This window comes from Rhinopithecus roxellana, chromosome 12 (assembly GCF_007565055.1).
Source record: "Rhinopithecus roxellana isolate Shanxi Qingling chromosome 12, ASM756505v1, whole genome shotgun sequence".
NCBI classification, from domain to species: domain Eukaryota; kingdom Metazoa; phylum Chordata; class Mammalia; order Primates; family Cercopithecidae; genus Rhinopithecus; species Rhinopithecus roxellana.
The window spans coordinates 80334392-80359611 of record NC_044560.1 but is presented as its reverse complement, the minus strand read 5'-3'; the positions used below and the strand labels follow the sequence as shown (position 1 = coordinate 80359611).

Sequence of the window (25220 nt, the reverse complement as noted above, 5' to 3'; positions counted from 1 at the left end):
AAGAGACTTTGCCAGGTAATTTCAAGGTATGGAAAGGAAATACATTTTGAGTTTAAATATTTTTTTCTTGTCTCATAATGTTATGCCAGAGTCAGACTGAAAAGTAAGTCCTGACACATAAGGTCAACTAAACCCCATCTGATGAGAATTTGTGGTTTGTAGGGCATGAATCCCTAGACCCCTTACATAAGAATCTGGGCAAAATAAAAAAATTAGAGGGCAGGCACGGTGGCTCACACCTGTAATCCCAGCACTTTGGGAGACTGAGGCAGGAAGATCACAAGGTCAGAAGTTCGAGAGCAGCCTGACCAACACGGAGAAACTCCATCTCTACTAAAATTACAAAAATTAGCCAAGTGTGGTGGCACACACCTGTAATCCCAGCTACTTAAGAGGCTGAGGCAGGAGAATCACTTGAACCCAGAGGCTGAGGTTGCAGTGAGCCAAGATTGTGCCACTGCACTCCAGCATGGCGACAGAGTGAGACTCCATCTCAAAAAAAAAAAAAGAAAAAAAAAAAAGAAAAAACAGAGCTTAGTCCTCAGTCCCTCTTCTTGGCCAAAAAGCATTCCACAGAATGCATATGCAGGCCAACAGCAGCAGGTCCCATGGCACTAGGAAGGGTTACTCCTAGAGTTGTCTGATCTGGTCATTAGGTGAGGTCCCACAATGCTAGGAAGGCTCAATCCTAGAGTAGTCTAGCTGGTGGTAATAGTTTTAAATATTAGCAATCTGGATAATGCAGGGAGCACATGGTATGACCTGATGTAACAGCCAATTGTTTAAGGGGTGAGATGGAGTCAGGTCAAGGGTATAATCAAAAACAAAAATAAAAGAAAAAAAATGCCAGATCAAATCTATTTTCTGAGCTATCATGATTCAGGTCTTTAATTCTGCCTTTCCTTCTGCTGTATCTGGCATGATATTTACAAGAAACATATAAAAAGATAGCAAGGATTAGGCAAACAAGATTATAGGTAGAGTCAGAGGGCAGTAAACAGCCTAACCAACCAAAAAACCACTGCATGCATCTTCATAGTTTTTGCTCAGACTCACAGTGCATTTACCCTTCTTATCAAGTTATTTGGATCTTGTGATAAATGTTGAGAATTGTAGGACCAACATTAAATTAGAATTGAATAAATTTAATCTCTTTTCCAGCCAATTTATCTCCATAGGTATAGCATCCTGAGGAGTGTATAAATTCAATGCAAGAAATGCCTGGTCCTTGGTGTCTAAATTGTTATAGACTTGTTAACAGTACACAAATATATTTTTCCCCCAACTTTTGTATTGCACAGTATACTGGTATTTGGGATAGAAAAGGTTTTGTCACAGGAGAAGTCATATAATTCTAGTGTCAGTTTTCCCTTGGCAAGATTCCCTATGGCTGAGGGCCTTAAGAGTCAAAAGACTTATAGCCAATTAAGTGTTCCAGGGCAGATAGGAATGGATGTAGACAGGCATTTTTTACTTCTTAAAGTTATTTTAAGTAAAATGTACAACGGCAAAACCAAAAGGAAAAGTTACAAGACTGACTTATATATTATTTTTCTTTTAGACAGAGCAGTGGCATGATCCCGGCTCACTGCAACCTCTGCCTCCCGGGTTCAAGCAATTCTTCTGCCTCAGCCTCCTGAGTAGCTGGGATTACAGGTGCCCGCCAACATGCAGGGCTAATTTTTATTTTTTTTAGTAGAGATGGGGTTTCACTATGTTGGTCAGGAGGTCTCGAACTCCTGACCTCATGATCCACCTGCCTCGGCCTCCCAAAGAGCTGGGATTACAGACGTGAGCCACCACGCCCAGCCACAACTTTTTGAATGTCTGATAGAATTGAGCTGTAAATGGATCTTGTCCTGAACTTTTCTTTTTGGCAATTTTTTTTTCTGAGTTTTGCTTTGTCACCCAGACTGGAGTGCAGTGGCACAATTTTGGCCTACTTCAACCTCCACTTCTTGGGTTTGATTTTCCTGCCTCAGCCTCATGAGTATCTGTTACTACAGACACAAACCACCGTGCATGGCTAATTTTTGTAGTTTTAGTAGAGACGGGGTTTTGCCATGCTGGCCAGGCTGGCCTGAAACTCTTGACCTCAGGTGATTCACCCACTTTGGCCTCTCAAAGTGCTGGGATTACAGGCATGAGCCACCATGCCTGTCCCCTTTACTCCTTTTTCTAAGCCTAGCTGTGAGAGACACTATCTCTTCTATTGGCTGGTACAATGTATTAGAGCCATCATCAAACCTATGAGCTGGGCCGAGATATATGTTACCAACGAACTTGTTGGCAGAAAGCACCCAGGAGAGTCACATCACCTGGATGCTGGGCCAATGATATGTAAATTTTTTCCCTGAGGGCTGTGGCAAGGCAGGGGAGTCACATCATCTGGGTTTACACCCAGTGGCATGTTACAATTTTTTCCTGAAAGTTATGCACATGCAGGAGAGACACATCACCTGGTGGCTGGTCCCTGCAGTGTGTCAAAATCTTTCCTGTGGGCAGAGTGCAGGCAGAAAAGTGTAGGGGTGGCCTGCCCCTCCACACTTGTGGGTCTTTCTCGTTAGGTGGAATGAGAGACTTGAGAAAAGAAATAAGACACAGAGACAAAGTATAGAGAAAGAAAAGCGGGGCCCAGGGGACCAGTGCTCAGCTTACAGAGGACCCACACCAGCACCGGCCTCTGAGTTCCCTTAGTATTTATTGATAATTATCTTTACCATCAAAAAGATAAGGGAGTGGCTGGACAATAGGATCATTGTAGGGAGGAAATCAGCAGTAAGACATATGAACAAAAATCCTTGTAACATGAATAAGTTTAAAGGAAAATGCTGTGCCTTGAGATGCATATGCAAACATCTCCATAAACCTTTAGCAGCATTGCTCCAGCAAGTCCCACCTTATTCCTAAAGGCGGTTTTCTCCTTGCTCAGTAAACAAAGCACACAATGGGTTTTTACCCGGATATGTTCCATTGCCCAGGGATGGGCAGGATTTTTAGCCAGCAAGCTTCCTTCAGGTACTTGTTTAACAAAGATACATCCTGCACAGCCCAATATCCATTAAACCTTGAGTCACCACAGCGCATGTTTCTTGCAAGGACAAGGTTGGGGGTAGGGTCACAGATTAACAGCATTTCAAATACAGAACTACATGGAGTCTCTTATGTCTACTTCCTTCTATATAGACACAGTAACAGGCTGATCTCTCTTTCTTTTCCCCACAGAAAAGGCATCATATCCTTTATGTAATGGATGCAGATACATATCACAAGAACACGTGTAGGCAGGGCTGAGGCAGGAGCCTCCCAATTTTTAAGTGTTTTGCCCACTGAAATGTCACAATATTCAGAATATGTGGTTGCTAGATAGAGGAGTCACATGACCTAAATTCTGGTTTCAGTGATATGTCACAATCTTTCTTTTTCACAGGGTTCAGGGAGGACAGAAGTCATATCACTGAGATGATGAACAAAAATAAATGTCCCAATAACCCCATGCTTGTGGTACATGTGAGAGAGCTGAATCACACATGTGTTGAACCCAGTGACATGTCAAAATATACAACTTATGCAGGGCCCAGGCAGGAGAAGACAGTATCTTCACCTAAGTGTCAAGCCCAGTGATACATCACAATACCTTCTGTGACAGAGTCCAAGCAGTGGGGAAAAGTCACATTACCTAGATGCTGAGTCCAAAAATATGTCACAAAAATCACTGAGGGGAGGGCCCAGACAGGATAGTCAAATTACCTAAATGAGGGGCTCAGAGATATGTTGCAATGACCTCTGTGGGTAGGACTCAGGAGAAACAGGAGAGTCACATTATCTAGGTGCTGAGTAAAGCTGTATGCCACAATCACCCAATTTGATAGACCCAGGCAAGAGAAGAGAGTCATATCACATAAGTGCCAGGCCAAGTGATGTGTCACATTCCTCATTATGGACAGTTCCTAGGAAGAAAAGGAGAATCGCATCATCTAGGTGATGGGCCTAGAGAAGTCACAATAAGTTGTATGAGCTGGGATCATGCAGAAAATTCGAATCACTTGTGTGTTGAGCCTAGTGATAAGTCACTCTCTTTTCTGTGGGCATGGGCCAGGCAGGGGAGGAGAGTCATAATACCTAGGTGCTGGGCCCAGAGATAGATCACAATCTCTACTACTGGTAAAGCCCAGGCAAAAAAGGAGAGTCACATCAAATAGTTCATGGGCCAAGAGATATGTCACAATGCCCCCAGTAGGCAGGGTTTAGGCAGGAGGCAAATTACATTGGTGCTGATCACTACTATATGTCACAATGTGTTTTAAGGGCAGGACCAGGCAAAATAACTTGCTGATGGGCGTAGTGATATGTCTTTTTTTTCTGGGCAAAATCTAGGAAAAAGAGACAAGTCACATCAGCTCTATGCTGAAACTAGCAATAGACATCATTATCCCACAGTGAACAAGGACCAGGCAGGTGAAAAGATTCACATCACCTAGGTGATTGGCACAAACATATGTCAAAATATCCCTGGAAGGCAGTGGCCAGGCAGGAGAGCTACAACACCTGGGTATTGAAATTAGCTATACTTTACCATAGCCTAACTAGACAGGGCACAGGTGGCAGAGTTCCATCAGGCAACTGTAGGTGCTGAGGCTGGGTGCTGAGCCCAAGGATATGTCACAATATTTCTGTGGGCAAGGCTCAGGCAGGAGAAAAAATTCTTCTTCCTCTTCTTCTTTTCTTAGATGTAGTCTTGCACTATCACCAGTCTGGAGTGCAAAGTCTCAATCTCAGCTCATTTGCATTTCCCAGGTTCAAATGATTCTCCTGCCTCAGCCTCCCGAGTAGCTGGGATTACAGCCACTTGCCACCACACCCAGCTACTTTTTGTGTTTTTAGTAGATACAAGGCTTCACCGTGTTGACCATGCTGGTCTTGAACTCCTGACCTCATAATCCATCTGCTTTGGCCTCCCAAAGCGCTGGAATTACAGGCATGAGCCACCTTACCTGGCCTGAGAGGAGAGTCACCTCTTTCTAGGTGATGAGGCAGGAAACATGCCACAAAGTCTCCTGTGGGCAGTGCCCGGGCAGGAGCCTCTCATCCCCTAGGTGTTGGGCCAAGAGATACGTCACAATACCCTTAATATTCTATGCCCTGGCAATAAAGGTGAGTTACATCACCTAAGTACTAGATCGAGGGATATGTCACAATTCCTCTTTCATGAAGGCCCAGGCATAAGTGGAGAGTCACAGCACCTGAGTGATGAATGAAAAGATACATCATCTTACCCCTGCAGGCAAAGCCCATGCAGGAGTTACATCACCTAGGTTTTGGCCCCAGTGATGTGTCAACATAAATAAAGTAAGCAGGGTTTAGGCAGGAGAAGAGTAGCATCACCTAGGATCCTGGCCAAGCAATACATCAAACTCTCTTTTTGGGTATATTTCAAGCAGTAGAGAGTCACATCACCTAGGTTCTCAGTCTAGCAATTATGTCACAGTGCCCCCTGTGAAAATGACTGAAGAATAAGAGAAGAGTAACATAACCTAGAAGCTAGGCCATGCTGTGTGTCACAATCACACCTGTGAGCAAGGCCTAGGCATGAGAGGAGTGTCACATCAAGTTAAGTACTGGGCCATGCGACATATCACAATCCCCATGTGGACAAGTTCCAGGAAGACATCACCTAGGTGCTGGGCCCAGGAACATGTGACTATGTCTCTTACAGGCAAATGCACGGTAGGAGAGGGGAGGGGATAATATCAAACATCTGATGGGCCGAGAGATGTGTTACAATGCCCCCTGTGGGCACAGTCCAGGCTGGAGACACATATCACCTTGGCGTTGGGTCCATGAATATGTGACAGTGCCTTCTGAGGTCAGGCCCAAGGTAAAAGAGTAACATTATGCTGCTGGGCCCAGCAGTTTGTTACAATCTCTGCTGCAGTTGAAACCTAGAAAGAAGAGAAGAGTCAGGCTGGGTGCAGTGGCTCATGCCTGTAATCCCAGTACTTTGGAAAGACAAGACGGAGGGATCACCTGAGGTTAGAATTTCGAAACCAGCATGGCCAACATGGCGAAACCCCGTCTCTACTATAAATACAAAAATTAGCCAGGCGTGGTGGCACATGCCTGTAATCCCAGCTACTTGGGAGGCTGAGGCAGAACAATTGCTTCAACCCAGGAGGCAGAGGCTGCAGTGAGCTGAAATCACGCCAGTGCACTCCAGCCTGGGTAACAGAGTGAGACTCCATCTCAAAAAAAAAAAAAAAAAAGAAAGAAAGAAAGAAAAATAAAAGAAGAGTTACACCAGCTAGGTGGTGTAATATGTCACATATTACACATGGGCCTAGCAATATGTCACAAGATGTTTTGTGAGAAGGAACTAGGCAGTAAAAGGGAGTCACATCACCTGGGTGATGAACACAGAGATATGTAACTCCTGCAGGCAGAACCCAAACAAGAGAGTTACATTACCTGGGTTTTAGACCCAGCAGTATGTTACAATGACCCATGTGGGCAAAACAGAGGCAGGAGAGTAACATAACATAGGGGGGATTGAAGGGGTGGCCTGCCCCTCCACACCTGTGGGTGCTTCTCGTTAGGTGGAACGAGAGACTTGAGAAAAGAAATAAGACACAGAGACAAAGTATAGAGAAAGAAAGGCGGGGCCTAGGGGACCGGTGCTGTGCTTACAGAGGACCCACACCGGCACCGGTCTCTGAGTTCCCTCAGTATTTATTGCTCAAAAGATAAGGGAGTAAATCAGCAGTAAGACATACATATACACGGAGATGTTCCATTTCCCAGGGACGGGCAGGAGACAGATGTTTTTCTTTTACTGAGATTTAAGAGAATGGTGATGGCCTTTAACCACAAGCAGCCTTTAGGCATTTGTTTAACAAAGCACATTCCTTACAGCCCAAAATCCTTTAAACCTTAAATCACCACAGCGATGTCTCTTGCAAGGACAAGGTTGGGGGTAGGGTCACAGATTAACAGCATCTCAAATACAGAGCCAAATGGAGTCTCTTAAATTTACTTCTTTCTATATAAACACAGTAACAGGCTGACCTTTCTTTTCCCCACAGGGGATGACAGCGGTATTTCACAATTCTCACTGTGGACAGCACCAAAGCAGGAGAGAAAACACCCATCACTTGGATGCAAGGTCCAGTGATATGTCACAATGTCCCATATGAAAACACAAAGGCAAGAAAATAGAGTCACATCACCTAGTTTCTGATCCAGCGATATGTCATGATTCCATCTTTGGTTTAAATCCAGACAGGAGAGTAAACTCACTCAGGTTCTACACAGAGGTATGTGTCACAGTCACACGTACAGGAAGGTCCAAGATGAAATTAACAATCCTGTACATATCCCGCTTCTGTGTGCAGCAGCAAGGCAGGAGAGGAGACTCACAATACCTGGGTACAAGGCTCTGAGATATGTTATAATGTCTTTTTCGGGTAGCACCCAAGGGAGAAGAATAGTTATATCACTTAGGTGCTGGGTTCAGCAGTATGGCACAATCCTATTTCTAGGCTGGGCCAATTCTGAAGAATCACATTACTCAGGTACTGGGCAGAAGTGTGTCAAAATCGCACCTGAAGGAAAGACCTGAGATGAGATTAACAATCCTATACACACCCTAATTCTTTGTATGAGAGTCAACACCTCCTGTATGTTGGATCTAAGTACACAAGTCACAATTTTTAGAACGAATTGAATCACTTAATGAGAAACTCAATCCCTCTTACTGGCTGTGTCACCTTAGTGGAATCAGACAAACAGGTGTGTTCAATCTTGGTCTGAAAGTCACCAACTTACCTTTGGACTGGATTCATTTACGAGAGTAAATTTTCCAACTTGCGACTGTCTCTGCATATGAGATTCAGAACCTCCAGTGGACTGTTCTTGTGAAAAAATGATAATCTTTACTGTCAGTTGGGTGTACATGAATGTCAAAACCTCAACTGTACACTGAGTCTAGTTAGAACACTCTCTGTACCAATCGAGGAATTTATAAGGTATGCATGAGAGTTGCAATCTTTTGTGACCGGGAGACATTTGTGCTGCTATGGACCCATGATCATACCTGTGGCTCTATGCCCAGATATGAGAGTTAACATCTCTGTAATGGCTGGGTCCAGATATGAGAGTTGTCACCTGCCTATAAGCTAGGCTTACTGAGTCACCACCTCATGTTACCTGATGTTCACATATGACAGTCACAATTTTAACTCTGCACTGCATCCACATGTAAGATTTAAGACCTCACCAGTGGCCTTTGTCCATGGATGAGGGTGACAATCTTAACAACTGGGAAACTGTGTGTATATAAAACAATCTCATCTGTTTTCTGGACCCTGTTACGACAGTCTCTGTACCACTTGAGGGCTTTATACAATATGTGAGAGAGTGTAATTTTCTTTGACCTTCCTGCAAAGGGGAGAGCCAGAATCTTACCCATTTTCCTAAGCCCAATATGAGAGATAGTATGTTTCCTGTTGACTGATTTCAAATATGAGAGTCAACATCGCACCTATAATCTGAACAAAGACATATGTCACAATCTCCCCTGTGGATAGGGAGAGAACAGAAGACTTATATCATCTGCGTAATAGGCCAGGTATATGTCACAATCTTCTCTGAGAACAGGCACAAGGCAGAAGAGTTAAAAACTGGGTGCTTAGTCAGGCACATAGATTTTCTCCTGAAACCAGGGCATAGACAGTAGAGTCACATCACCTGGGTGCTGAGACCAGTGATATGTCACAATGTTCCCTGTAAACAAAGCTCAGGCAGGAGAAACACATCACTTTTCTGTGCCAGAAGATAAGTCACAATCTCTCATATGAGGAAAGTCTTGGTATAAAAGGAGAGTCACATCAAATAGTTGATGCTCTTAAAGAAATGTCACAATGCTCTGTTGTTACGGTCCATACAGAAGACTCATGTCACCTTGTTGCTGGGCCCAGCAATATGTCACAATGCCTTTTCAAGTCCAGGCCAAGGCAAAACAGTGATGTCACATTGGTGTAGAGCTCCACAATATGTCTCAGTCTCCCTTGCCAGCAGAACTTATGATGGAAGAAGAATCACATTGTTTGGTACGGAGCCACATGATATATCACAAACTCCCCTGGTGAGCAGGCATCAGGTAGAAGACAGTCATATCATGAAGGTGAGGTGTGAAAATACATGTCACAATGCTCCTTGTGGGCAGTAGAGTTGCATTACCAAGGTGTTGGACCCAGCAATATGTCACAATTGCTTATGTGGTCAGAGGACAGGCAGGAGAGTCACAAAACCTGGGTGTGGGGCCCAGAGATATGTGACAATGCATTCTGTGGGCAGTACTGAGGCAGGGGAGGAGACTCTCATCACCTAAGTGCAAGGCCCAGCGATATGTCACAATGCCCCCTGTGAGCAGCACCAATGTAGAGAAATAGAGTCATATCCCCTCAGTTCTGGGTTCAGCAATATGTCACTATTCCATCTGTGGGCTGGTTTTAGGCAAGAGAGATCACTCAAGTGCTGGGCAGAGAAAAATGTTACAAGTAAACCTGTGAGAAGGTGCAGGGATGAAATTAACAATCCCACACATGTTCCAGTTTTAGGTATAGGTTAACCCTTCCTATATGTTGTATCTAAGGACAGGAGTTACAATCTCAATGGTGAACAAAATTTGTGCCTGACAGCCTATACTCCTGCTGTGGACTTTTTCTAATTAGTGAAGTCACAGTGTCATAGGTATGCTGATTCTTGCTCTGAGTGTCACCAACTCACCTGTGGACTGGATCCAAATATGAGAGTCAATTTTTCCACCTTTGACTTCCTCTATGTGTGAGATTCAGAACTCACAATGATGATGTGTACTGTTTGATGGGTGTTCATATAACAGTAAAAGTCTCCCCTGTGTGCTGGGTCTTGTTAAGTACACTTTTTTTTTTTTTTTTTTGAGACGTAGTCTCATACTGTTGTCTCTGCTGGAGTGCAGTGGTGCGACCTTGGCTCACTGCAACCTCTGCTTCCCGAGTTCAAGTGATTCTCCTGCCTCAGCCCTTTGAGCAGCTGAAATTACAGGCGCTTGTGAGGGATCAGTCAGAATAGTAAGAAAAACTATAAGGAAAGGACACAAACCTTCTGAAAGGTCAGAAGGTTCTGCAAAGCCCCAGGGGAGAATAGCTGAAGGCAGCTGTTCTATAACCGTGAGGCAGAGGGCCAGGAGTAGGTACAGCGGAGTGTAGGGGAATTTATCTTAAACAGGCTCGTTTACTTATATTGACCAGGAACTGACCTTTCATCATTCACGGGAGTGACATTCCCTGAAAGGGTAACAATAAATGTTAATTACCTACAGGTTGTGTTTGCTCCAGGTTTTTGGCATTGTGCCTGCACTGAATGAAACCAAGCAGCTCCAGCTTCTTGGGGCAGCTCTCTGGCCACTGGAGCCAGGCCATTATCTAGCTGCTGTTACACTGCATACCTGTGTCTGAGTACTAATTTTATCCATCGGCCAGGGCCTGCAGGACAGACCCAGCAGGCGGCCACCACCACGCCCAGCTAATTTTTTGTATTTTTAGTAGAGACAGGTTTTCACCATGTTGGCCAGGCTTATCTCAAACTCCTGACTCATGATCCACCTGCCTAAGCCTCCCAAAGTGCTGGAATAACAGGCGTGAGCCATGGCGCCCGGCTAGTACACTCTCTATACTATTCAAAGTCTTTATCCAGTATAAATAAGCGTCACAATTTACTCTAAAATCATGTTTGTAAGTACCTATGACCATACTTGTGGCTCTAAGCCCAGGTATCAGAGCCAACATCTCTCCAGTTGGTAGGGTTTGTATAGTAGAGTCCTCATCTGCTATGTTCTGAGTTTAGAAGTGTGTCACCATCTCAACTGTGGCTGGAGGCTCACATATGACAGTCACAATTCCAACTCTGGACAGTGTTTGCATTTGAGATTCAAGACCTCAGCAATGGGCTATTTTCATGTGTGAGGGTGATAATCCTAACGGCTGCTGAGGTACGCATATAAGAAACAATCTCACCTTTGTGCTGTGTGACCTGGGATAACACTCTTTGTAACACTCGAGGGCATTATATGATATGTTGGAGTGTGGCAATTCTTTATGACCTTCATAAAAAGAGAAGACCAAGAATGTGACTCGTTTTTCTAAGTCGAGCTATGAGAGACAGTATTTCTTCTAATAGCTGACTAGAGGTAATGAGAGTCATCATCACACTTATAAGCTGACTATAGTACATGTCTCCATTTAAACTGTAGGTAGGGAGTTAGCAGGAGAGTCACATCACCTGGGATTTCAGCCAAGGGTATCTCACGAGCTTCCCTGAGGGAAGCAACCAAGCAGGAGTGTCATATCACCTGAGTGTTCAGCCAGGGATATGTTACAATTCTCTCCCGAAAGCACAGCACAGGCAACAGTCACAACATCTAAGTGCTGAGCTCAGCATTATGTCACAATGCTCCCTGGGGGCAAGACAGAGGCAGAAGAGCCACATCACCTGGTGTCTCATTCCAGGGATATGTCACAATCTTTCCTGTGCAGGGCAGGTTGTAGGCAAGAAGTGTCACATCTTTTAGGTCATGGATGCAGATATATGTCACAAGGTCCCTGTGGGCAGAGCCCAGGCAGGAGCATACAATCCCATAAGTAGTGGGCCTAGTAATATTTACAATACCTATAATATGTGAGACCAAGGAGAAACCGGAGAATTGCATTACCTAGTTACTGGGTCCAGTGATATGCCACAATCCTCCCTTGCCCTCTGTGAAATGAGAATAGACTCACATTACCTAAATGCTGGGTCCAGCAATAAAGCACAATCCCATCTGTACATTGGGCTCAGGCAGGAAAGTCAAACTATTCAGATGCTAAAAAATGTGTATGTCACAAACACACCTGAATTAAGGTCGAGGTATGAGATTAACAATTTCACACATTTTTTAGTTCTAGCTATGAGACATAACACCCTCTGTATGTTCGGTGTAAGTACATGAGTGACAATCTCAATGATTCTCTGAATTTGTGTATGAGAACCTCAATCCCTCCTGCAAATTGTGTCATTTTACTGAAGTCAATGACTCACAGGAGTGTTGAATCTTGGTCTCAGAGACACTAACATCTCTATGGACTGAACTAACATATGAGATTAAATTTTCCAACTTTTGACTGCATCTGCATAAGAGCTTCAGAACCTCAATAATGAGCTGTGTTTATGTGGAAAGATGACAGTGTTTACTGTTGGCAGCTATGCATATGAGTGTCACAACCTCTCCTGTGTGCTGAGTTCTGTTAGGACATTCTCTGTACCTCTTGACAACTTTACACAGTATGTGAGAGAGTGTGAATTCTTTATGATCTTCATACAAAGAGGAGATCCAAGACATAACTCATTTTCCTGACCCTGGCTATGAGAGATAGTGTATCTGCTACTGGTTTTTTCGAAGTATGAGAATCATTATTGCACTTTTAAGTTTGGACAAGGTATGCATCACAATCCCACCAATGAAAAGGGACTGGCCAGTAGACTCACATCACCTGTGTTTTGGGGCAGTGATATGTCACAATATTCTTTGAGGACAGGGACAGGGCAGAAGTGTCACACCACCTGGGTGCTTGATTGGGGATATATTACAATCTCCTCCTGAAAGCAGAATACAGTCAGCAGAGGCACATCACCTGGATGCTAGGCCCAGTGATATGTTACTGTGGGCAAGGACCAGGCAGGAAAAACACATCACCTGATTGCTGAGAATAGTGATTCATCACAATCTTCCCAGTGGTCAGGGTGCAGGCACAAAAGGGGGGTTAAATCTCCAAGATAATGGATATAGAGATATGTCACAAGGCCACTTATGTGCTGGGCTCAGGCAGAAGCCTCCCATCTCATGTGTGTTGAACTCAGTGATACGTCACTATATCCAAAATATGTCAGAAACAAGAAAAATAAAAGGGTCACATCATCTAGGTGATGGAAAGGAGTTATGTCTTAATACATCTGTCGGCAGTTCCCATGCCATAAAGTTGTATCACCTAGGTGCTGAATCCAGGCATATGTCACAACACACAATGCATGCAGGGCTTAAGCAGAAGAGGATAGTCATAACACATAGGTGGTAAGTCCAGCAACACATCACAAATCCCTGCTTGGGCAAAGCCATAGAAAATAATCGCATCACCTATGTACTGGGCTCAGTAATATGTCACGCTACCCGCTTATGGGGAGGGCCCATGCAAGAGAGTCACATCACCTATGTAATGGGTTCAGCAATATGGCACAGTATCCATTCTGGTGCAAAAGAGTCACATCTTCTAAATTATGGGCAACAGAGCCAGACTCCATCTCAAAAAAAGTAGTCACATCACCTAATAAGGGGTCTCAGAGATAAGACACTATGGCCCTCATGGGTAGGGCTAAGGAAGAAGTGTGCAGTCACATAACCTTTGAGCTGGGCCCAGCTCTGTGTCAAAATTACTCCAGTGGGCAGGGCCCAGACCTAAGAAAAGAGTCCTATCATGTAGGTACTTGGCCAAGCAATATGTCACAATCCCCACTGTGGACAGGTTCCAGGAGAAGCGTCACACAATCTCAGCAATTGGCCCAGATATATCTTACAGTGACTTTTGGGAGCCAGCAGAAGAATACATCATCTGTATGCTAACCTCAGCAATAAGTTACTCTCTCTTCTGTGGGCGAGGCCCAGGCAGGAGAGGAGAGTCAAATCACCTTGGTGCTAGGCCCAAAGATATGTCACAATCTCTTTTTGGGCAATGTCCAGGTAAGAGAGAAGAGCCACATAAAATAGTCAAAAAGGGCCAAGTGAAATGGCTTACCCTGTAATCCCAGCACATTGGGAGGTTGAGTTGGGCAGATTGGCTGAGGTCAGGGGTTTGAGACCAGCCTGGCCAACATGGTGGTACCTTGTCTCTACTAAAACTTCAAAAATTAGCCAGGCATGGTGGTGCACACCTGTAGCCTCAGCTACTCAGGAGGCTGAGGCAGGAAAATCACTTGAACCCAGGAGGCAAAGGTTGAAGTGAGCTGAGATCACACCACTGCACTCCAGCCTGGGTGACAGAGTGAGACTCTGTCTCAAAAATAAAATTAAAATAAATAACATAAAATAAGTAAAATAGTCAAAGGCCCCAGATATGTTACAATATACCTTGTAAGCAGGATCCAGACAGGAGACTCATATCACATTTGTTCTGGGCCCAGAAATACGTCACCATGCCTTCTTCTGATGGCAGTGCCATGACAAGAGTAATGTCACCTTACTATTAGGCCTAGTGACATTTCACAATATCCCCTGCAGGCAAAACACAGGAAGAGGAGAAAAGTCACGTTAGTTAGGTGCTGAGCCCAGTGATACGTCACAATCCCTTCTCTGAGCAGGGGCCAGGCAGGAGAAGAGAGTCACATTACCTGTGTGATGGGTGCAGGGTTATGTCACAATGTCCTCTGTAGGCAGGACCCAGGCAGTAGAGTTACATCACCTGGGTGTTGGACCCAGCAGTATGTCACAATGGCCTACATGGACAGGGCACAGGCAGGAGACTCACATAACCTATGTGTGGGGCCCAGCGATATGACACAATGCCCCCTGTGGAAGAGCCAAGGCTGGAGAGAAGATTCACACCACCTGGGTACAAGACCCAGCGATATGTCACAATCCATCACTTTGGTGCTGGGTCCAGTGATATGTCACAATCCCTTCTGTAAGCTGGGCAGGAGCATCAGCTCACTCTGATGCTGGGTAAAGTCATATGTCATAACTACATTGTCAAAAATGTTCAAGGATGAGATTATACATCTGGACTGGGAAGAATCAACTCATCAAAAATATGACCAGACCACGCAGGGTGGCTCCTGCCTGTAATCCCAGCACTTTGGGAGGCCAAGGCAGGAGGATATCTGGAGCCCAGGAGTTTGAGACAATCCTTGGGGCCACATGGTGAGACAACACCTATATTAAAAAATAATAAAGTTAAATATATATATAAATATATATAAAGTTAAATATATATATATATATATATCCAGAGCCTGAAAAACATAGCAAGAACACGTCTCTGTCAAAAAAAAAAAAAAAAAAAAAACAGAAAAAAGAAAAAAAGATAGATGATTAATTGATAGACAGATAGATATAGATAGAACCAGTCATGGTGGCTCACACCTGTAAGCTCAGTAATTTGAGAGGTCGAGACCAGCAGATTGCTTGACCGCAGGAGTTTGAGATCAGCCTGGAAAACATGATGGAACCCTATCTCTACAAAAATAAAAAGTAAAATATACAAAATAAAGCGCCGGCGTGGTGGCGCACGCCTTTAGCCGCAGCTACTGGGAAGTGTGGTGTCTGAGACAGGAGGATCACCTGAGCCCAGGGAGGTCGAGGCTGCAGTGAGCTGTGATCATGCACCCACACTTTAGCCTGGGTGAAAGAAATTGAAAACAACAGCAACTGCAGTGTACAGGAAGGAGCACAAGAGAGAGCAAGAAGAAAAAAGAAAAAACCAACAGAACTCAATGTACTGTGAAAACAAATTCAAAGTGAGGCGAAAAAAAAAAAAAGAAAAGAAAGAAAAGAAAAAGAAACAGAAAGCTCCTGAGAGCCCCAGCTATTTGGGAGGCCAAAATAAGAGGATCACGTGGATGAGCCTAGGAAGGTGAAGAGCACAGTGAGCCATCACTTAACTCCTCTGCTGGACCTAAGCTGTACGGCCCCGGTGAGGGCCATCTGGTCCACCTTAAACATTTCCAGCTGGCGACCAAGTCCTACGCTCGTGGCCGACATCCTGTAGACCTGGCAGCCAGAAAGACAAGCCAGCCGGTGGTGGAGGCAGAAGCAGAAGCCCACCAGATCTACCCTACAGGCCATGTGTGGCGCTCGCGGCCTGAAGCTGTCCCCATTGGAACCTTATTACCGCCAAGGCGGCCCCCCTCGACAGTCAGCCTCTAAGTCCGCCGACCTTTCTTCCTAAGTTTTGAATCCCTGGTCCACCCAAACGAGAGGCCAGTAGCCACGACTACTGGCCACAGCTAGCCACCCACATCTGGTCACCTGGCGGCCTGACCGAGAAGCCACCGGATCCACCCTGCAGGCCATGTGTGGCGCTCGCCCCTGAAAATGTGCCTCTGGCGTCTAAGTGTGCGAGCTTCCCATCACTCCCTGGGCGACAGAGCGAGACTCCATCTCGGGGAAAAAAAAAAAAGAAGAAGAAGATAGAGAAGGAAGGGAAGGAGGGAGGGAGGGAGGGAGGAAAAGGAAGAATGAAAAGGAAAAAGAAGAAAATAAAAGAAGACAGAGTATGGTGGCTCCAACCTGTAATCCCAACACTTTGGGAAGCTGAAATGGGAGAATTGCTTGAGTATAGAAGTTTGACACCAGCCCCTGGAACACAGCAGAAGGAAAGGAGGGAGCAGAGAAGAAAGAAAGATAGGAAGGAAGGAAAAATAAAACCAAAAAAGTTCAGGGAACATCATTTGCACGGATGATCAAAGGTCAGTTCCTGGTAAATAAAAGTAAACAAGCCAGTTTAAGATAAATTCCCCTACACTGTTGTACCTACTCCTTGCCTTCTGCCTCAGGCTTATAGAACAGATGCCTTCAGCTAGTCTCCCTGGGGGCTTTGCAAAACCTTCCGACTAAAAATACAAAAATTAGGCGGGCCTCGAGGTGCCTGCTTGTAGTCCCAGCTACTAGGGAGGCTGTGGCAGGAGAATTGCTTGAATCTGGGAGACAGAGGTTGCAGTGAGCCGAGATCATGCCACTGTACTACAACCTGAGTAACAGAATGAGACCCTGGCTCATAAATAAATAAACAAATAACTTCTTACCTAAATCTAGATTCATCATATTTTACAAAATCTAGAAACAACCTCAGAACAATAACAACTCCATTTCCAGAAAGAGCCTCCCAACCCCACCTTTGTGCCAATCCCAACTGCATCTGCCTGTGGATTTCAAGGTTTTCAGGGCTTTGTGGCTTCTCTAAGTATAAAGTATAAAGGCTCTATCCATGGCTATTTTGAGCAGGCCACGACATCTGCAGGGGAGGCTCCTCAGGCAGGACGGCTGCTTTTTCAATGATCTCCACTTGCAGGCAAAACTATCCTTAGCTTCTAGTTCAGGCTTCTACTTCCCATTCAGGATTATTCACTTAGTTTGAAATAAGAAAATGACCAATGTATGGCCAGACGCAAAGGCACATGTCTGTAATCCCAGCACTTTGGAAGGCTGATGCAGGCGGATCACTTGAGGTCAGGAGTTCGAGACCAGCCTGGCCAATATGGTGAAACCCCATCTCTACTAAAAATACAAAAATTAGCCAGGCATGGTGGCATGCGCCATAATCCCAGCTTTTCAGAAGGCTGAGGCATGAGATTCCCTTAAATCTAGGAGGCACAGGTTTCAGTGAGCCAAGATTGTGCCAATGCACTCCAGCCTGGGCAATAGAGTGAGACTCAGTCTCAAAAATAAATAAACTAAAAAAAAAAAATGACCAATGTTTTAAAAAGTACAAAATCACTCCAACACACTGTTTATAGAATAGTGTAAGGAAATTATAAGACTTAAATTTTCTACTACAATATAAAAAGCTTAATTAAGGCTGGGCATGGTGGCTCGCACCTGTAATCCCAGCACTTTGGAAGGCCAAGGCAGGAGGATTGCCTGAGGTCAGGAGTTTGAAACCAGCCTGGCCAACACTGTGAAACCCATCTCCACTAAAAATACAAAACTTAGATGGGCATGGCAGTAGGCAACTGTAATACCAGCTACTAGGGAGGCTGAAGCAGGAGAATCACTTGAATTCAGGAGGCAGAGGTTGTACTGAGCCGAGACTGTGCCACTGCACTCCAGCCTGGGCAACAGAGCAAGACTCTATCTCCAAAAAAAAAAAAAGTATCTGTTCTTTTCAGATGATAAACATCTCATTTAAATATTTCCATGATAATTTAATAAACAATCATATGTGAACATTTCTAGATGTCAAGTTCCATCTCAAAATTTAGCATTAAACTTGGACAGCTAGACAACAGAATACAGAACAGAGATATCCACCATTACAAATTCTAGACTCCGCAAAAAAGAGGAGCTGATGGTTTGAGAAATATTTGCAATGCACCAAATAATCTATCACATTTGCTTGTGGAAATGATGTATTCGTTTTGTATAGCCATAATTAAAAAAAGATTTTTCCTATTTCTCTTCTCTGGTAGCATTCCCAAAGCAAAGCCCTGGGGTTCTATTTAAAATCATGCAACCAGGAAAAGCAGACATGAGAAATTTGCTACACTCACTCTGGAGAAGATAAAGGTAAATAAGAATCTTTAAGAAATAAAATATATAATATACCTTTCGTAGTCTGACTTTTTAAACATCTTTTAAACTCTTCTGATAGAATGTAATTTACAGTTATTAAAAAACTGAAATAGAAACAAGTGAAAAAATCTTTCCAAGGTGACAAACTCAGGAAGAAGCACATGTCACAATGCCTAATTTTTTGTATTTTTAGTAGAGACGGGGTTTCACCATGTTAGCCAGGCTGGAAATAATTTTTTACTCTGGGGATGGGCATGGTGGCTCACGCCTGTAATCCCAACTACTTGGGAGGCTGAGGTGAGAGAATTGCTTGAACCAGGGAGGTGGAGGTTGCAGTGAGCCGAGACTGCACCACTGCACTGTAGCCTGGGAAACAGAGCAAGACTCTTGACTCAAAAATATATATATACTCTGCACCAGCAGCATTAACACAAAAAGTTCTATTAAACCCTGACACCCATTCAAATGTCACCTCCTCTATAAAGCCCTCCTTGATTTTCCCACTGCTATGTCACTGGCAGAATTGATCACTATTACCATTCAGCTCCTCAATACTTTATCTTTTTATGTACAAGTATTGTTCTCCAGAATAAATTCATCATTTACACAGCTATCCATGCTAATGAACTATAAACTCCTATAGGGCAGGTATGTTGAACCCTGTTCATCTGTGTAATCCAAATGTCTGATACTTAATAGGTGTCATATACACATAAAATCAAAATGCTGTCAGGGAATTATTGGAAAAGCTACCAAATTATTTTAAGTTCAAGGGTATATGTGCAAGCTTTTTACACAGGTAAATGTGTGTCATGGGGGTTTGTTGTGCAGATTATTTCATCACCCAAGTATTAAGGCCTAGTACCCATTAAATACTTTTCCCGATATTCTTCCTCCTCCAGTAGGCCTCAGTATGTGTTCCCATTATTTGACTCTCACTTATAAGAGAGAATATGTAGTAGTTTGTTTTGTTTTGAGATGGAGATTCGCTCTTGTCATCCAGGCTGGAGTGCAGTGGCACTGTCTCAGCTCACTGCAACCTCCGCCTCCTGGGTTCAGGAGATTCTCCTGCCTCAGTCTCCTGAGTAGCTGGGATTACAGGCACCTACCACCATACCCGGCAATTTTTCTGTATTTTTAGTAGAGATGAGGTTTCACCATGTTGCTCAGGCTGGTATCATACTCCTGACCTCAGATGATCCACCTGCCTCGGCCTCCCAAAGTGCTGGAATTACAGCTGTGAGCCACCGCATCCAGCCAGTATTTAGTTTTCTATTCCTCTGTTAGTTTGCTAAGAATAATGTCTTATGGCTCTATCAATGTTCCTGCAGAGGACATGATCTCATTTTTTTTTTCATGGGTGCACAGTACTCCATGGTGTACATGTACTACACTTTCTTTATCCAGTCTATCATTAGTAGGCATTTAGGTTGATTCCATGTCTCTGCTATTTTGAATTGTGCTGCAATGCACATAAACATGCATGTGTCTTTATAATAGAATGATTCATACTGCTTTGGGTAAATACCCAATAATGGATTGCTGGGTCAAATGGTATTTTGTCTCTAGGTCTTCGAGGAGTTGCCACACTGTCTTCCATAACGGTTGAACTAATTTACACTCCTACCAACAGTGTATATGCGTTCCTTTGTGAAAAAATAATTTTAATTTTCTAAGAGGTTAGCTTTTTAAGACAAATGGTAAACAAGGAAACTGTCCACAGGCCTAGGCCATCCAGCTACTCTTCTGAGAGGCTACACTCTTACTCCTCAGGCTGTCCTCTAAGAGATGATCCAGGGGATAATATTCATTAGATATTCCAAGAGATACGGCCACTGTGGGCATCTTGGGTTATCTCAGATAGTTCTGAAAATCATGGACAAGAAAAGACTGGAGGTCTGCTGCAAAGGGCCCTGTAATTTCTCCAAGCAAAACTTCAACCAAAAGACATAAGGTGTGTGTGCCAGGGAACATAAAAGGAGGAGAGTCACAGAGATTTTTTTTCAACAGTGGAGTTCCAGAGGATTATTTTCTATTTTTTTCTCAGGTAAAATGTTTACAGACTTCGGAGGCTGAGGCGAGTGGATCACCTGAGGTCAGGAGTTCAAGACCACACTGGCCAACGTGACAAAACCCTGTCTCTCCTAAAAATACAAAAGTTAGCCCGGCATGGTGGTGGGGAGCTTGTAATCCCAGCTACCTGGGAGGCTGAGGCGGGAGAATCGCTTGAACCTGGGAGGCGGGCATTGCAGTGAGGTGAGATCACGCCACTGCACTCCAGCCTGGGCAAAAAGAGTGAAACTCCATCTCCAAAAAAAAAAAATTTTTTATACAGACAGAAAAACAATTCTTTTAAAATCTGCCATCCACTGCTGTGTAAAAACATGATTAACAAGTAAAACACTGTGTTTGAAATGTAAAACAAAGGACAAATAGTTGATAGTGTTGTAAATTGGAGAGAGGAAGTTGTCCTCATTTCCACATTGGAGAATGTAGGAACAAAGGTGGAAATGTATAATTTTACTGCAAGCCTGAGTTAAGCTAGGATAAAAGGGTAGTGGATTAGAAGTCCTGCTTGTCATACATTAGTAAGTCACGGAGAAAAACGAGTCCTCCTGTGGAGTGTTAATTAAAAAGCAGGAAATTAGACTGAAGGTGCTCTAGTGCCCTGTGTTCATAAGTAAAAAATGTAAAACCTGTCTCGAATTCATTTCTTTTAAATTATTTTAGGCAGAAACAAAATTCAGGTTTTAGCGACCATAAACCTGCAATCAACCTCTGATTACATAACCAGGAAATTTCCACCTGAATCATACAAATAAGGTGACTACATAACTGTAACCAATTCTTGAATTTGGTTTGCCTTCTCACACGCCCTTATAAAACCCTCCCCTTTTTGCCTTTCAGGTGACCCAAATATTATGGCTGGGTGCTTTCCATTTCACTAATCACTGCTCAAATGAACTCGTTAACGTTTTAACATTGAATCCCTTTACTTTTACAAGAGAAGAGGCTGGGCGCAGTGGCTCCTGCTTGTAATTTTAGCACTTTGAGAGGTCGTCAAGGGCAGATCAATTGAGGCCGGGAGTTCCAGATCAGCTTCCACCAAGGCGAAATCACTTCTCTACTAGAAATACAACAATCAGCCAGGCGTGGTGGTGCAGGTCGGTAATCCCAGCTTCTCGGGGAGCTTAGGCACAAGAATCGCTTGAACCTGGGAGGCGGAGGTTGCAGTGATCACGCCATTGCACTCCAGCCTGGGCGACAGAGCAAGACTTTGTCTCAAACAAAATGTTTAACAAAAGAGACTGTGAGCCCCACTGGCCACTGCTCTTCCTACGCACACGCGAGTCGGGATTCTGCCCTGATGACCCACCTGGCACCCCTGAACAATCTGGGAAATACTCGGGGCTGCGTGCAGAGTTGCCCAGAGAGCTCCAGACAGGGCGCGGCAGGGACTGGACGGGACGCGGGGATCCTGGCGGCGGGCCCAGCCACCATCTGGCGGCCAAAGGGACCTGGGGCGGAGCTGCGCCAACAGGGACTCAGGTCGGCAACCTAGGAGCTGTGAGGAGGCCAGTCCCGTCGGTTTCTCAGTCAGCTCTCCCCTCTCGGGATGCCCAACCCCGCACACTCACCCTTTCCCACCTTCCAGGATGTCTTTGGCATCTTAGCTGTGCATGTCCCAGGACCTGCAGATCACAGGGCAACAGAGGCTGTGACAGTCACGGGGTGGCGGGGGTGGCGGGGCCAGGGCAGGGGTGCAGTACTTTAAACAGCAGAAAGGGATCCCAAGCTTTGGCTGCACCAAGAGACAAATGCCCGACCAATGCCGGATGCCACGCCCACTTCTCCAACTGCACCACTGATTGGATAAAGCACCAGCACTCTCCCCGTACCACTCCCCCCACCCCCAGGAAATGAGGCTAAAGTAGGTAGGGTCAACCATAGGAAATTACAGCTAATTAAGAAGTAAACTGATACTTGAAGTGAACTAGATCTTTCCCTTACCTGGGTCTGCTTGTATAATGCATCTTATTTGCTACTTAAGGGTAAGAAAAAACATTTGGACTATTTTTGTTTGTTTTGAGACTGAGTTTTGCTCTTATTGCCCAGGCTTGAGCACAATGGTGTGATCTTGGCTCACTGCAACCTCTGCCTCCGGGGTTCAAGTGATTCTCCTGCCTCAGCCTCCCCAGTAGCTGGGATTACAGGCGCATGCCACCACGCCCGGCTACTTTTTGTATTTTTAGTACAGATGGGGTTTCGCCATGTTGGCCAGACTGATCTCGAACTCCTGACCTCAGGTGATGCACCCGCCTCAGCCTCCCAAAGTGCTGGGATTGCAGGCGTGAGCCACCATGTCTGGCCCGTTTGAACATATTTTAACAACTTTTTAATCATTTTGATAATGCAGGAAAGATCCTCCCATCCCTGAGCCTGTCTCTCACCATGCTGTACCACACTGCTGACCACATCGTAGGATGGTCATTAGGAATGGGGCAGGGGTGGGGGAAAGCGGTGGCTGAGAATGGTTAAGCAAAAATTATGTTACCCAAATTTGTTCATCTTAGAAATGTTCCTCAGTCATTCTGTATGAAGTGTGTATTCCAGGGTAATTGTGTCCTGACTGCACTGCATCTCAGTCTGACTTCTCTTTCGTAAAATCCCTGGATTACACTCACTAATGGGGTATTTTATTTTCTATTTTATTTCTATCTGAAAATGGCCAACTATCCTTTGTGAGTGTCCTGATTTGATTTGATGGTTTAGACCCTGGAGATGAGGGTGAGGAAATACGGGGCCACATCAGAATAACTATTCTCAAGTAGAGAATATATAGCAATTTTTTTTTTAAAGACGGAGTTTTGCTTTTGTCGTCCAGAAGGGAGTGAAATGATGTGATCTTGGCTCACTGCAACCTTCTTCTCCTGAGTTCAAGCGATTCTCCTGCCTCAACCTCCTGAGTAGCTGGGATTACAGGCTCCCACCACCATGCCCTGGGTCTGTCAGGGTTTCATCATATTGGCCAGGCTGGTCTTGAACTCCTGACCTCAGGTGATCCACCTGCCTCAGCCTCCCAAAGTGCTGGGAATAGTTATGAGCCACCACGCCCAGCCAGGAATTTCTTAGTAACATATAACAGTTTTCTCAATACTCATTATATATATATGTACACACACACACACACACATATATATACACACACACACATATATATATTTGCCCAGGCTGGAGTGCAATGGTGTGATCTCAGCTCACCTCAACCTCCACTTCCTGGGTTCAAGCGATTCTCCTGCCTCAGCCTCCCAGCCTTCTGAGTAGCTGGGATTATAGGCATGTGCCACCACACCCGGCTAATTTTGTATTTTTAGTAGAGATGGGGTTTCTCCATGTTGGTCAGGCTGGTCTTGAACTCCTGACCTCAGGTGATCTGCCCACCTTGGCCTCCCAAAGTTTTGGGATTACAGGCATGAGCCACCGCACCCAGCCAATACCATTATATCTAACAGTGATAGCTTACAGGGCAGGAAGGGGACACATAGGACACAACCTTAGAATTTTAATTTGGTCATAAGTTTTGTTTTGTTTTGTTTTGTTTTGTTTTTGGAGACAAGGTCTCACTCTGGTGCCTAGGCTGGAGTGCAATGGCACAACCATAGCTCATAACTTGGTTGTAACAGTTCCTTAAAGAATATTTTTGGCTGAGTTTGATGGCTAACACCTGTAATCCAAACACTTTGGAAGACCATGGTGGAATGATTGCTTAAGCCCAGGAGTTCAAGACCAATCTGAGCAATGTAGTGAGATTCAGTCTCAACAAAAATTTTAAAAATTGGCCTCGTATGGTATTGCATGCCTGTAGTCCCAGCTACTCGAAAGGCTGAGATGGAAGCATTACTGGAGGTTGAGGCTGCAGTGACCCATCATTCAGCCACTACACTCCAGCCTGGGTGACAGTGAGACCTCTATGTGTACACACACACGCACACATGCACAGAGACACATCCATATATATACACACACACATATATATGTATCCTATATATATAATCAATATGTATGTTGAAAGAAATGCAAGCACACAAGAAAAGTGAAAGACCCTGGTGGGGAATGTGGTAAAAGATGAGTATGGCTCTTACAGCTCAGTGAGATTTGTTTTTCCATCTTGAGGAACCGCCCTCCCACACTGAAACCACAACCCAGAACATGCCAGTTCTCACACTGTTTATACTTTGCTCAAAGGCAGCAGAAATAGGCCAACATCATGGTTTCCAACACGGAAGTCTATTCCCCACTGAGACCTTTTAAAAATGTTGTTGTCTCAAGCCCTCTTCCTTCTAAAAAAGTCTATACAAATACACACATAGAAGCCTGAAACTACTCTAAATAAAATATCAGATTTTTAAAATCCCATAAAGAAACAAGCAAACACAAAATCAACCACTTTGATTGAGGAGATAATGAGATGGAGGGGGTTAGAAGGCTGCCCGCATCACCTCCCGGCCCCATGTGGAGGAGGGGATGGAGTCTAGGGAAACCCTGGGGAGTCACTTGTTCTGACTGGGCTTTCTCCTAGCTTGACACTTTGCTAACCATTTCCTGGCAAGAGCTTAGGAAACTCCTGTCCTCTAGTGAGGAAGGGCCTCCCCTCAGGGTACTGGCAAGGAGGCATTCTGAGACTGTGACTGAGAAGCTAGCACAGTGCTTGACAAGTACCTGTGGGAACTGTCCTCCTCTGTAACCATCATGTGGCCTTGGAGTGTTCAGATGGCCTGGCCTGTACTGGGACTTGGCGGAGTTGTTTGAGGGTCAGCTGCTTTAGGTTCCCACTTTCTCCTCAATCAAAGTGGCTGTTTTTGTGTCTCTT

General features: G+C 44.6%; 1 long non-coding RNA gene across 1 annotated transcript; it reads right to left on the bottom strand.

Annotated features, from left to right (window-relative positions):
• Nucleotides 1-6974: 6974 nt before the first annotated feature.
• On the bottom strand, nt 6975-22098 carry LOC115900859. The gene is made up of 3 exons (XR_004060509.1): nt 21988-22098; nt 14192-14335; nt 6975-9531 (listed from the first exon to the last, which is right to left on the bottom strand). It is a non-coding gene; the product is annotated as an uncharacterized LOC115900859 (long non-coding RNA).
• Between the last annotated feature and the right edge of the window lie 3122 nt (nt 22099-25220).